The sequence below is a fragment of the Erinaceus europaeus genome, chromosome 2 (genome assembly GCF_950295315.1).
Source record: "Erinaceus europaeus chromosome 2, mEriEur2.1, whole genome shotgun sequence".
NCBI classification, from domain to species: domain Eukaryota; kingdom Metazoa; phylum Chordata; class Mammalia; order Eulipotyphla; family Erinaceidae; genus Erinaceus; species Erinaceus europaeus.
This window is the reverse complement of record NC_080163.1, coordinates 160,707,791-160,722,693: the sequence shown is the minus strand read 5'-3', so window position 1 is coordinate 160,722,693 and position 14,903 is coordinate 160,707,791. Positions and strand designations below refer to the sequence as shown.

The window sequence follows — 14,903 nt, the reverse complement described above, 5'->3', positions numbered from 1 at the left end:
CTCCCAGCTCCCCCACCCTGCCTGGTCCAAAAAAAAAAAGGGAAACAACCACCCAGGCAACTCGATATGGTCCAGAAACCTCCAGGGTCCCTGGGTTCCAGGAAGTCAGTGCAGGAGGGGGTGAGGAGAGGGCACACAGAGGGTCCAGTGCCTGCCTGGCAGGGGAGAAAGTTCCAGAAGGGAAGAGAGGAGGTACAAGATCCCCAGGGTTCACATTTTGACTCCAGGGAGTAGGTGGAAGGGGAAGAAAACTCATAGGCCAGATTGTGGGTCTGAGACCCAGGGTCAGTCTAAATGGGTAGGAAGAGGGGCCAGAGCACCAGACCCTTTAAATCTGAGTCCTTCAGCAAGGCCACCTACCCCCAAACACCACATCCAAGATTCCAGGACTGAGTCAGTGAGATTCTTGACCTAGGTAGGGAGAGTGGGATGAGAGGGGTGCAGCACAGCAGAAGGGAGATCTCCCCGCAGCAAAACAAGCACTTCCCCAGATCACACAACAGAGAGGCTGGCCAGGCTAGGGGGTTGGGGGTCAGGGGTGGTTTCTAAGAAACCAGAAAGCAGGTTCAATCCTGATACCCTCTACAACAAGTGGCCTAAGGACCTAGCTTCATTCATTCCCCTCCCACCTGTCAATGCTGCTACACACACACACACACACACACACAGAGAGAGAGAGAGAGAGAGAGAGAGAGAGAGAGAGAGAGAGAACCTGAGGAGCAGCCTTGGGCAAGCAGGAGGGGTGGGGCAGACTTTACCACCAGCTGGGCCCTGGGGAAAAGTAGGGTTATCAGCCTCCCAGGTCATCACCATTTATGGGTCTGTCTCCAGCTAGCACAGGCTCCAAGAAGAAGGGACCGTCAGTTCGAGGTGGTCCTTAGTGTGGCTCTGACAGGCCCAGCCTCTATAAATCCCATCAATGAGCAGCTGGGCATGGTGCACCTGGTAGAGCAGCTGGTAGAGCATTCACATTACTTTTAGGTTCAGGGAGGGAGGAAGCTTTACAAGCCAGTGAAGCAGTGTTGCAGGTGTTTCCCTATCTGTCTGCCTATCTAAAAACCTATCAGCCTTTCCCCTCTCAATTTCTCTCTGTCCTGTGAAATAAAATAAATAAATAATAGAATCCCATCAATGTATACCCTTGCTCCCTCCTGCCACCCCTGCAGCCCAGGACAGACCTGTCTCCACAGACAGGGGCAGACCTGCAACATTCCTAACAGGACTCAGGCCAGCAGGGCTGGCCACAGAGATGTCTCCAGACACTGTGTCTAGCAGAGAGCAGTGCTGAGAGCTGGAACCCACCACAGGCCTCGTGCGGTGTCAGGAGAGCCTGAACAATGAATAGGTTTTTGTTGTTGCTTGCTTTGAGGGGGGCTTCATTTTGTTTGTTTGTTTGCATAAGCCCAGGGTTTCAGACTAGCAAAGCAGTACTGTGATATCTCTCTCATTGAAATAAAATACTAAAACAAAGAAAGCAACTTATCTTTAAGAAAAAAAATTAGGCAAAATAGCTCACATGAATAGTATGCTGCTTTGCCATGTTCATGACCCAGGTTCAAGTATAGCTTTCATGCTGTCATCTCCTTCCCTCACTCTCTCTGCCTCTACCTAAATAAATAAGTAAAATGTTTTAGAGAAATTCAGAGAGTGGGGCCAGGCAGTAGTGCAGTGGGTTAAGCGCACATGGTGCAAAGCGCAAGACTGGCATAAGGATCCGGGTTCGAGCCCCAGGCTCCCCACCTGCAGGGGAGGTTGCTTCACAAGTAGTGAAGCAGATCTGCAGGTGTCTACCTTTCTCTCTCCATCTCTGTCTTCCCCTCCTCTCTTGATTTCTCTCTGTCCTATCCAACAACAACAGCAAGGGCAACAGGGCAACAAAACTGGGGGGGGGGGGGAGAAAGGCCTCCAGAAGCAGTAGATTTATGAATCTTGATGCAGGCACCAAGCCCCAGCAATAACCCTGGAGGCCAAAAAAAAGAAGAAGAAGAAGAAGAAGAAGAAGAAGAAGAAGAAGAAGAAGAAGAAGAAGAAGAAGAAGAAGAGAAAGAAAGGAAGAAAGAAAGAAAGAAAGAAAGGAAGAAAGAAAGAAAGAAAGAAAGAGAGAAAGAAATTCAGACTGAAACCAACTTACAGACACATTCAGAAGTGGAGGAGGAGACTATCTCCACTTGATCCCCTGACCTCTAGTCAAATAGTAGAGGGGAGGGGGGATTGGAATCATGTCCCCACACCCTGATAAGCAGGGGGCTGGGGGCCACAGCCCCTGTCTGTGGGCTCCTGGAACACTGGGACATCTGAAAACAAGCTCTGCTAACATATGCTATCAGCCAGGCCAGTCCAGGCCAGGCCAGGCCAGGGCTTCTCTGGGTCTTCTTTCCTCATTAGGCAAAAGAGGAGAGACTCCAGTAACCTACTCCCTGGGTGCCTGCAGAGGCCCCTGAGGACCTCGGCACCACGTGGTACCCAAAACTTGTGCAAACCTCAGGGGCTGTTTTAAGCTCAAAGCCCAGTGACCTGCCCTGGGGACTCCCAAGAAAGGCCCAGCAGGCCACCCCAGGCCCAGCAACCTTACACCACCCTCTCTGACTCTTCACCCATGTTCTAGCCCTCCTTGGAAGAGTTTGCCCTCCAGATAAAGACACTCAAAATTTCCCCAGATTGGGACCAGGTAGAGCACACATAATTACCATTCTCAAGAACCTGGGTTCAAGCCCCTGGTCTCCACCTGTGGGAGTTGGGGTGGGGGGAGCTTCATAAGTGGTAGAACAGTGCTACAGGGTGTCTCTCACTCTCTTCCTCTGTTTTCCCTTCCCTCTGTTTATGTCTCTATCAAAAAAAAAAAAAAAAAGAATTTAAAAAAAAGGAAATCCAGTGTGGTCCAGGAGGTAGCATAGTGGTAAAGCCAATTTGGACTCTCAAGCATGAGGTCCCGAGTTTGATCCCCGGTAGCACATGAGCCAGAGTGATGTTTGGTTCTTTCTCTCTCCTCCTATCTTTCTCATAAATAAACAAAATCTTTTAAAAAAAAAATCTAAATTAAAAATTTTTTTAATAAAGTGTATACATTCCAATTTTCCCCCCAGCTTTTGTCTTATCAGGTCCTCAAGAGCAAGGACCTTGGCATTTCTTTCTGTCTCCTTCCCATGCAGGGCTGGACCCAAAGAAAAGGGATGAAGCCCTAAGAATGAGGCCCAAAGGAGAGCACCCACCTCCCTCTGAGGTTCCCTAACCCTCTCCCCAGGCCAACTAACCCATGGCCTCCTCTAACACCCTCTCAGGACAGTTGTCTAAAGCTAGTTAGCAACCACAGTCTCTCCATGAAAAACCACACACTGGAAAACTGTTCACTCTTTGTTGTCATCTCACTACCCAAGTCACAAATAGACTGCAAGTTCCCTGAAGACAGGCATCCGGCTCTTTCACCCGTCACTGTGTACCCAGCCACTGCACAAGGTCCAGAGCAGACTCAGAAACATGTATCCAGGGAATGAATGAAATCAGCAAGTAGCCTTCTAGTGAGTAACTGAGTGAAACAACCTCAAATGGCAAACCCAGAATCGCCACTCAGATGTTTCCAAAGTTTCCATCTATATATTTTTAGGTTTTTTTTAATACTTGTTAATTTGACAGAGCAGAAAAATTGGAAGTGGAAAGGTAGAGATGGGGAAGGGGAAGGGATGGAGACAAACACACCTGCAGCACTGTTCCACAGCTCCTGCAAGTGGGGACCAGGATTTTTTTTTTTTTGCCTCCAGTGTTATCACTGGGGCTGAGTGCCTGCACTATGAATCTTCTGCTTCAAGAAGCCATTTTTTCCATTTTTGTTGCCCTTGTTATTGTTGTTGTAACTGTTGTTGTATAGGACAGAAAGAAATCAAGAAAGGAGGGGAAGACAGAGGGGGAGAGAAAGACGCCTGCTTCACTGCTTGTGATGAGACAGACACACACACACCGCAAGTGGGGAGCCGGGGGCTAAAACCAGGATTCTTTTTAAAAAATATTTATTTATTTTCCCTTTTGCTGCCCTGTTGTTTTATTGTTGTAGTTATTATTGTTGTTCTTGATGTCATCCTTGTTGGATACAACAAAGAGAAGTGGAGAGAGGAAGTGAAGACAGAGAGGGGGAGAGAAAGATAGACACCTGCAGACCAGCTTTACCACTTGTGAAGCGACTCCCCTGCAGGTGGGGAGCCGGGGGCTCAAACTGGGATCCTTTCATGGGTCCTTGTGCTTTGTGCTGTCTGCACTTAACACGCTGCGCTACCACCGACCCCCTTATTTTCTTTTAAACAGTGCACTGCTCAGTTTTGACTTCTGGTAGTGCCTTCTCAGGGCCTCAGGTATGAAAACCTATTGCATAAACAGTATACTATGCCCTACATCCTTGTAATTTTGTTAACAGAATTTCACAGGAAAAACGGGGCTAGGGGATATGCCAGCGCACCGCTCCTACATGCAGGGCTAGAGGAACCAGGAGCCATGGGCCTGCAAATTCTGTGCTCTTCTCAAGCTGCTGTGTGTCATTTCAAGAACATATGTGAAGGCACAATAGCTATGGCCACCACGAGGATGGAGGGGGGTGGAAGTGGGCCTGGGGGGCTGGGGGGGTCCTGCAAAGTGCATGCATTCAAATCCCGCTTAGCCCTGATAGGAGAACACGGGGCAACTTCTTTGACTGCCTTGTATCCTTTGCTCCCCTTCTGTAAAATGGGGATAGTTACCACAGCACCCTAGCTCTCAGGGCTGCTGTGAAGTTAAAATGAATGAATGTCAAGTGCTCAGCCGCGGATCCAAGATATTAAGTTTTGAAAGATTAAACACCAGCTGCCCGGGCCCTCCCCAGCCCCGCCCCAAAGCTAAGGGCCAATCAGTGCCCTTGTCCCCGGGGAGCGCCCACCCCGCCCCCCAGCACATCTGGCCAGCGCACAGAGCCCACCCACCAGTCTGCACCCAGCTGCGGACTAGGCGCCGCCCCCGCCCAGCTTCGGGCTGGGGGCTCCGGGGTCCCCGGCGACTGCTGGACCAGGTCAGCCCAGCCCGAGGGGGAGGCGGCGGGGGCGGCCCGCGGTGCGGAACAAGGCCCGGGCCCAGCCCGGGGGGGGCCGGCAAGCGAGCGCCTGGGCCCGCGCCTTCCCAGCCAGCCCCCCGCTGCGGACGCTTTGTGCCCGGACCCCGGCCTGAGTTACTGCGCCGCAGCCATGGAGCCCTCCCGGCCGGGGGGCGGCCGCCTCAAAGGGGTCCGGGGCCGCCCCGCGGGGCAGACAGACGAGGGCCTGGGAGGGGCCGCGTTCCCAAGCTGGTCCCCGTGCCCCCTCCGCATCTGCCTCCCAGCCAGTCCCTCTCCCGCCCCGCGCCGCCTCTCCCCTTCCCCTTCGACTGTCAGGACCCAGATCTCTGCAAACAGACCCCAGATCCCACCGGTCCTGCAAGCCTCTGCCCCCTACTCCCCACCCCCACCCCATGCCACCAGCCTTGAGTCACAGTCCTGGCTTGGAAAAGGGTTGGATTCTGGGCTGGGCCCCGGAGGGAATGGGCTGTGGGAGCTGCCTGGCCTCATTTTCCCATCTGTTAGATGGGGGTGGGGGTGGGAATGTGGGTCCAGTGCCAAGCACTGGGGACATGTCAGTGACCGAGGCCTGCAGGGGCTCTGTGGCTGGGGCTCACAGCCCGCCTGGACAGTGCATCCCGGGGCTCTGCGGTGTTTGCAGAAGAAGAACACCGCTGAGGCTTCCAGGCAAGACTGGCCCCTGCAAAATGCCTCTGTGGCCGGCTGGGCCTGTAGTGGGTGCTCTGCAGAGTCTACCTCCAATATCCCTAGCCCCTTGTGATCACCCACTGTGCACAGCATAACCAGGCCTGGGCTCAACTGTCACCTCCTTCCCCAACACACTGCCCGGTTATCACACGACCTGTTTTGTTTCCCAGAAATGTTATAAGTGGGCAGTACTTCACCCTCACTATTAATAAATTTCTATCCATTCTGATCTCAGCACCCTGAGCAGTGCCCAGCACACAGGAGGTAAACAAGAATGGAGGAGAACACACAAACGAATAAACAGCAGAGGAATGGAAAACCTTTAAAAAAAAAAAAAAAAACCCTAGGGAGTAGGGCGGGTGCACAAGGGTTAAGCACACCTGGCACGAAGAAGCTCAAGGACCAGTGTTAAGGATCCTGGTTTGAGCCCCCAGCTCCCCACCTGCAGGGCAATCACTTCACAGGCGGTGAAGCAGGTCTGCAGGTATCTTTCTCTCCCCCTCTCTGTCTTCCCCTCCTCTCTCCATTTCTCTCTGTCCTATCCAACAACGACAACATCAATAACAACAACAATAAAAAAAAACAAAGGCAACAAAATGGAAAATAAATATAAAAAATTTTTTAAATAAATAAATAATTTTTTAAAAACCTAGAAACCTAAACTGCATTCCAGATGTGAGGACTCCACCGTGCAGGGCCCATAAGCTTGGGTCACAGACCGAACCTCTCTGAGAAAAGCCCTGCATCGGCATCTTAAAGACTGAGAAGGCCAGGAAGATTTTTTTAAACCTTTAACTGTTTGCCGTGGTATTGGCCAAAAAAATGTGGTTTTGGCCACAGAAAACACTAAATTATTCTTTCGGTGCACTATCAACAAAAAGCCTGGGGTATGTTTTGGGAAACACGAATGCAAACTCAGTTTCCACCCTCACAACCAGAATTTGATGGCTGGCAAAGCACATCTCAGTGCTGAGGGAGGATCTGCTACTTCCTCTTTGCAGGGCCTGGTCTGGAGTGGTGTTCTGCACAGAGGAGCTACTCCGGAAAGATCTGAATGAATGAGCATGAAGAAGATGCACAAAGTCTGCCAACTCCCACAGGCATCTTTCTCTGCCCCTGTACATGACAGTCTACTGGAGGCAAATGGTAAAAAAAAAGGCCTCCCCCTCTGAAGGCTGGTATGCATACACATGCATGCACCAAACAGACAGATACACGAACACTCATGAGTCCCCACATTTGCTCAGGCACCTTACAGAGGCAAGCACACACATGAGCTGCATACACAGCTCCAGAAGATGCAGGCAGGCACACCCATCCTGTGCCATCTGCCCACCCCACCCCCTCCAGCCTACTTCTCTGTGCCTGGAGAAGGGCAGCTGTGCTGAGTGGAGAGCATGCACAGAAGAAACTTTCCTCTCAAACCAACATGTCCAAGAGACTGGGGCCATCCCAGCAGGTGGCAGATCAAAAACTAGGTTTTCCTTTTTATATTATTTTTTGGTTTATTTATTTCTTTATTGAACAGAGACAGAGAGAAATCAAGAAAGAAGGGTAAGAGAGACAAAGAGACACCTGCAGCACTGTTTCACAACTTGTGACGCTCCCCCTGCAGCAAGTGAGGACCAGGGACTCGAACCCAGGTCATTCCATATGGTAACCTGTATGCTTAACCAGATGCACCACCACCCAGCCCCTTATGTTTTGTCTGTCTGTTTATTTGGTTTTTCTAAATATTTATTTATTTATTTATTCCCTTTGATGCCCTTGTTTCATTGTTGTAGTTATTATTGTTGATGTTGTCATTGTTAGATAGGACAGAGAGAAATGGAGCGAGGAGGGGAAGACAGAGAGGGGGAGAGAAAGATAGACACCTGCAGACCAGCTTTACAAATTGTGAAGCAACTGCCCTGCAGGTGGGGAGCCAGTGACTGGAACCAGGATCCTTATGCCAGTCCTTGCACTTTGCGCCACCTGCGTTTAACCCACTGCACTACCACCCAACTCCAGTCTGTTTGTTTTTAATGAGAGAGACACAAGACAGAAAGACCTGAGCACTGCTTAGCTCTGGCTTATGGTGGTGTTGGGTTTGAACTTAAGACATCAGAGTCTCAGACATAAAAGTCTTCTGCATAACAATTATGCTGTATTCCCAGCCCCCAAAGTAGGCTTTTTAGTTTGTTTATGTTTTTTTCCCCACCTGTTTTCTCTGTCACTGCATTTTTAAAAGGTTTAGTTTTTATTAGTGGGAGAGAAAGAGAACCAGAGCATCACTTTGGCACAGGTGATGCTGGGGATTGAACTCATGACCTCAAACTTCAAAGTCCCAGGCTTTCTCCATTGGATCCCTTCCCAGGTCACTGGTACTGCGTTCCAAGCTCAAATGTGCAGTCAAGAAAAGACAGAATTGCAATTTGATTGTTCCAGAGTCCGAAAAGGGACCCCAGCCCTGCACTTTGCAAAGCTTTCTCACCAGCACTGGGATTTCACCCCCGCACCTTCCCTAAACATGGAGTGCCCACTTCACAACACATGAATCTCGAGTTCGCCAATAACATAACTGAGGATGTGGCTAGGCTAAAGTCTGGAAGCCCAGGCTGACCTGCTCAGAATCCACCCCAGCCCAGCTGTTTGACGACTGGAGGTTCTGGGTTGTTCTACACAGACTTTGGTCTGGTCCAGAGTGGCAGCAGTGAGCCTCCTCAGCTTTCAGTTCCTCTACCCCCAGACAGAAGTCTACCACCTGAGGCATACTGTGTGCCCTTTAGGGGATAGTTTGACCATTTGTGTGAGAAAGAAGCTCAGCTGAGGAGTCTCAAAGGTCCACTAATAATCTTAAAAGACAAATCCTGGGGGCCGGGCAATAGCCCACCGGATTAAGTACACACAGTGTGAGTGCAAGGACTGGCTCAAGATGGGACCCCATCTCCCTACTTGCAGGAGAGTCGCTTCCAAGCAGTAAAGCAGGTCTGCAGGTGTCCGTTTTTCTCTCCCCCTCTCTGTCTTCTCCTCATCTCTCAATTTCTCTCTGTCCTATGCAACAACAGCAGCAGCAGCAGCAACAACAACAACAACAACAATGGGGAAAATATGGCCACCAAGAACAGTGGATTCATCGTAGTGCAGGCACCAAGCCTCCGCCACCCAAAAAAAATTTAAAAATAAAAAAAAAAAAATCCCAGAGTCTGTGAGAGAGCCACCCAGGAGGGCACCACTCCTACCCCACAAAAAAAAAAAAAAGAAAGTGTCACAGCACTGGGGGGAAGCCTTTGTGCTGTGGTATCTGTCTCTCCATCTCTGTTTCTCTTGTTTCTCTTTCTACCTGAAAAAAGTCACCCAGAGCAGTGAAGCTGCAATAATCAAAGGAAGAAAAAAAAAAAAAAAGGGGGCCTGGTGGTGGTGCACTCTGTTGAACACATGTTACCACAGGCAACTAACTACCCAGGTTCAAGCCCTCAGACCCCACCTGCAGGGGGGAAGTTTCAAGTGGGGAAAGGGGTAGCCTCACAAGTGATGAAGCAGTACTGCAGCTCTCTCTTCTCTCTCTTTGCAACTTCCCCTTCCTTTCCTCTCTAATTCTATCTGTCTCTAGCCAATAAACAAATAAAATTTTAGAGAGACATATTTATTTCCCCTTTTGTTGCCATTGTTGTTTTATTGTTGTAGTTATTTTTGTTGCTGTTGTTGATGTCGTTGTTGTTCGATAGGACAAAGAGAAATGGAGAGTGGAGGGGAAGACAGAGAAGGGGAGAAAAAGATAGACACTTACAGACCTGCTTCACCACCTGTGAAGTGACTCCCCTGCAGGTGGGGGAGCCCGGGGCTCTAAAAGGGATCCTTATGCTGGTCCTTGTGCTTCGTACCACGTGCGCATAACCAGCTGCGCTACTTCCTGACTCCCTAAATAAAATATTTTTAAATACTGGTAAGTCAAAATTAAAAAAGAGACAAAGGCTTAAAGAAAAAAAAAAAGGAAAAGACAGGAAAAGAAAAGAAAAAGATATTCCAAAATTCCAGCCAGAGTGTTCCATCAGAAATGTCAGCACCAGCCTATAGAGGGTGTTTGCTAAATTTTAGCTGCTGGGCCTGCAAACAGTTCACTTGGAGAGCATACAGCTTGACCATGTTGCAAACCTGGTTCAAACCTGGCACCCACCACACTGAAGAAAGCTTTAGTCTCTTTCCTTCTCTCTGCCTATCTCTCTCTTTATCTCTATCTCTATGTAAAAAAATAATCTTAAAATAAATGTTAGCTGCTCTGGGGTTGCAATCCTCTCTTTCTAGGTCCAGTTTAGACAATGCCCCTCTTTCAGGTCAAAGGAAACCCTGCAGCCTCCCCCAGTCCTTAAACTCCACCTCAAGCTTCAGCTGCTCTATTTGGTGATGTAATTCATTCTCCACAGACTGTGGCCCCCCCCTCCCCCAAGGCTTCACAGCATCTCTGCATTCAGTCCATTTCAACACCCTTCTTTGAGCCCAAGTTGAGAGTTTCACTTGAGAAAAGAAGGAAAAGGGGAAGAAAGATTTGGATGAATGGATGGAAGAGTGGTAGCTGGATGGCTGGCTAGATGGGTGGGTGAGTGGGTAAGTGGATGGATGGGTGGATGACAGAAGAGATAGGACTCCAGGATGAGCTGAAGGAAAGAAATCCCCAAGCCCACAAGCTCCATATTCAGTGCAGTGTCCCTTCCTAGAGAAGACTCTAAGGCAGCCTATAGATGTAAGAAAAAGGGTTAACTTCACTAGCAATCAGGAAAGTGCAGTTAAAGCAATCTGCTGCTTTTTGTTGGAGAGAGAAGATAGAGAAATAAAGAACACTTCCTATGGGCCCAAGGCCTATGAGAAATATGCCAGTGGTGGCATATTTCTATTGTGCTATTTACAAACTTTTTCAAGTGAATTTAAACATAACCACTCTACTTCTAGGAATTTAACTTAAGATTGGTGGCCTGGAAAGAGGTGTAGAGTGGATGGGGCATTGCACTTTCAAGTATGAGGTCCCAAGTTAGAGCCTCTATTGAATGTGGCAGAGTAATGCTCCAGTTCTTTCTCTCTCTCTCTCTCTCTCTCTCTCCTCTTCCCTTTCATTAAAAAAATAAATTTTCTAACCTTATTAAGATTCACAAGTAAGAACCTTCCTTTCAATGAAAACCGAGGTGTAATTGTATTGGTAGCAATAAAGGATTGTAAATAAATTCCAGTACATCCATTCTATAGAACATATGACAGTTGAAATGGAATAGGCTTCTTTTTTTTTTCAAATTTTTTATTATCATTATATATTGAATAGAGACCGGCAGATACGAAGAGGAGAGGGGAAGATAGATGACAGATAGATAATAGATAGCCATGTAGATAGATACATAGATAGATAGATAGATAGATAGATAGATAGATAGATAGATAGATAGATACCTGCAGACCTGCTTCACCACTTGCAAAGCTTTTCCCCTGCAGGTGGGTACTGCGGGCTTTAAACTAGGTCTTTGTGCACTGTAACATGTATGCTCAACCAAGTATACCACCACCTGCTCCTGGAATAGGTTTCTAATGCTAAAATACATAATAGTACCTCCTAGACTAAAGATTTGTAACTTTAAATTGCCCTGGAAGCTGCCGGGGTGGTGGGGGAGGGGTGAGGATGAACCTGGGTTCGAGCCCCCCACCCCCACCTGCAAAGGGGTAAGCTTCCTAAGTAACAGAACAGACTGAAAAATCTCTCTTTCTCTTTCTTCCACTCTTGCCCCATTCCTCTATATAAATCATTTAAAAAAAAAAAAAAAAAAAACACTGATAGAAGCAGTGGATTCGTCATGCAGGCACCAGCCCCAGAGATAACCATGGTGGTAATAGAAATAATAATAAAAGAAAAAGAAATAAATGCAAGTATCTTATGATCCAACAAAAGTTATAACATCTTTGTAACCCATGTTATTTTAAAGTTTCTCATGGTTTTTTCCCTCCTTATGTTCCAGGAGTAAAAATACTAAGCCAATTCAGTCTGTTCTGTCCTACCTCAGAGGCAGGAAACTGAGGCCCAGTGAGTTATCTGACCTCAAACCATGAAGCATGTTACCTCCAGCCTACTCCCCCCTTCCCATGGAAGCACCAAAGTGACCCCGACTCAGACTTCCAGCCAGAAGGGGGTCTTTTTCACTCTGAGGTCCTCTTGATGGGCTGGCTCACCTGAAATCACATGCCCTCTTCTCCATCCTGTCCACTTCTCCTGACCTCAAGGCTCATTTCTCATGCTACTCTTGGAACAAACCACCTCTGAAAGATGAGCAGAAGGGTCATTTGATGGAGTCTAGACTACAGAACCCTGGCCAGCACCAAAATGGGTTGAAACTGTCTGCTCCAATGGGAAGAAGGGCAAGGTGGTTGAAGTACAAAACTAAAGGTTCTCTTAAAGCCAGCAAAAAAAAAAAAAATTACACTGCTTAAGCATTTAAAAACTACATTTTATGTGGTCCAGGAGGTGGCACAGTGGATAAAGCATTAGACTCTCAAGCATGAGGTCCTGAGTTCTATCTCCGGCAGCACATGTACCAGAATGATGCCTGGTTCATTCTCTCTCTCCTCTTATCTTTCTCACCAATAAATAAATCTTAAAAAATAAAAACTATATTTTAGGGGGCCAGACAGTGGCACACCAGTTGAGTGTACACATTAACATGTGTAAGGACCCTGATTCAAGCACCTGCTCCCTACCTGGTGGGTGGGGTAGAGAGGACACTCCACTAGTGGTGAAGCAGGAATACAGATGTCTGTCTTTATCTCTGTGTGTGTGTGTGTGTGTGTGTGTGTGTGTGTGTGTGTGTCTGCCACTCCTCCTCTCACAATTTCTCTCTGTCCTATCAAATAAAATAAAAGGGGGGGGGGGACAGGAAAAAATGGCTGCCTAGTATAGTGGATTATTTCACCAAGCCCCACTTGGTACGGAGAGGGGAGGGGACCTACATTTTAGGGATGAGCAGATAGCATAATGGTTATGCAAAAGACTTTAATGCCTGAGGTTCTGAGGTCCCAAATTCAATCCCCAGCACCACCATAAGCCAGAGCTGATGGGTGCTTGTGTGTGTGTGTGTGTGTGTGTGTGTGTGTGTGTGTGTGTGTGTGTGTGTGTGTATGTCTTTCATTAAAAATATACAGACAATAATTTAATTAATTATAAATTAATAATGTTTTTAATTACATTTTATAAGCCTAGATCAGTGGCCTGGCACAAAGACTCTGACAAGCCATAGTTATAAATTCACAGCAGAGAGTACTGCACCCCGTGTCCAGGAAATCCCTCAAGTACCCCTGAAAATGAGCACAAACCAGCCCCAGCCTCGAGGAACATGAGAGCACCCAGTCCTACTCCCAGACAAAAATAGGGGCTGAGGGCACAAATAGGTGAGGAGGACGGAGGAACCATCAAGGAGACCAGCAATGGGTCCTTCAACTTTAAAGAAAATCAGGTCACCCATTCATTCATTCACTCACACAGACAGGAATTCAGCTACTAATTAGCCAATCAAGGATTTGCTACTTACTTGTCCACCCATTAATTACTCACGTATGCACTCATTTAAAAACAAAACAAAACAAAAAAAAACAGAAAGAAAGAAAAAAAAATCTGTTGAGAAGATAGATAGTTTAATGGTTATGCAAAAAAGACTTTCATGCCTGGGGTACCATTTGTCACTAATTCAATCGTCAGCAGCACCATAAGCCAGAGCTGAGCAATGCTTTGATAATTAATTAATAAATAAACAAATAAATAGGCCAGGCTATTTATTTAACAGGCACACCTGGTTAAGCGCACACATTACCGTGCACAAGGACCTGCGTTCAAGCCCCTGGTCCCCACCTGTAGAGGGGGAAGCCTTACCAGTGGTGAAGCAGTGCTGTGGGTGTCTCTCCGTTCCTCTCCCTCATTATGTCCCCCTTCCTCTTGATTTCTGTCTGTTTATCAAATAAATCGGTTCCATGGCTGCCAGTTCTTAGCAACATCGCCCCGCCAGATATTCGTCGGGATGCGGCATCATCTAAGTTCATTTCCCACGTCTACGCTCGGCCGGACTTGCCAATATACACGGATATCTTCGCCCACCCTGTCCAACGCTTGACGTCTCGTCATCCAATCTGGTCCCCTATGCCTACACTGAACTTCTCTGTTCCAGACTCTTGGAAACAGAGTTGGCAGTCAGCTGAGGTAAAGACCTCATCACAGACCCCTGCAAGCATCAACCCGGCTTTGACCTAGCACGTTATGATTGGGCCCTTCTCAATCGCTATCGAACAGGCCATGGCCGGTGCGCCGCTATGTTCCATCACTGGGGAGCCAGAGACGACCCGAACTGCCCCTGTGGCTACAGACAGACTATGACCCACATAGTCAATGACTGCCACCTCTCCAGATTCAAAGGAAGTCTCGAAACTTTACATCAGGCTCAACCTGACGCTGTTGACTGGCTACGGAAGAAGGGCAAACGCTAGAAGAAGAAGAATCAAATAAATAAATAATCCAAGCCATCAGTGAATGAATATAGTGAAAAGAAGTCATAGAAGCCCACCCAGCTAACCTGCATCATCCCCGAGATCATTCCCTTGGGTGTAGGGGCCAACCAAGCTTTTCCAAGCATCCACAGAGCCTCTCTGGGGGTTGGAGATTCGAGTTACTCTTTGTGGCCCCAAGAGGCAGAGCAGGGAACATTGGACCTAAAATATGGGCAGCAGATCACAGTTAAATGGAAAGAAGAGTGTGAGATGCAAGCTAACAACACATGAATATTTCAAAAAGGAAGCAAAAACTCCCTGAGAATGAAAGCATGCAAGTACCATGATGGGACAAAACTAAAGATGCCACCAACACACCCAAAAAAGTCTGGGTGAAGTGTTTGCCAGGATTACTTTTCAACCTGGGGTAATAACATAATGGTTGTGCACAGACCTTTTGCCTGAGGCTCCAAAGTAAATTTAAAAAGGGGAAAAAAAGAAATTTATATATTTTTTAAATAGGAAAGGTCTCAATCTTTCCAATATGTATACCAGGTGCCTGGCCGTCCACCCTCTCTTCCTGAGGTGCACACAGCACCAACAGAGCTGCCCTACACCCCAAGAAAAGTGCCCTCTCTCCTGGATGCTCCCCAAAGGGGTAACA

The 14,903-nt window shown here is 47.8% G+C and overlaps 1 protein-coding gene and 1 long non-coding RNA gene across 3 annotated transcripts in view; one reads left to right on the top strand and one right to left on the bottom strand.

Annotated features, from left to right (window-relative positions):
• Positions 1-14,903, bottom strand: part of ZNF423 (zinc finger protein 423) — a 380,636-nt gene that overhangs the window by 353,860 nt on the left and 11,873 nt on the right. The window lies entirely within an intron of this gene.
• LOC132536996 (uncharacterized) lies at positions 4,927-13,716 on the top strand. Its single transcript, XR_009548508.1, has 3 exons — positions 4,927-5,026; positions 6,757-6,901; positions 13,546-13,716. It is a non-coding gene; the product is annotated as an uncharacterized LOC132536996 (long non-coding RNA).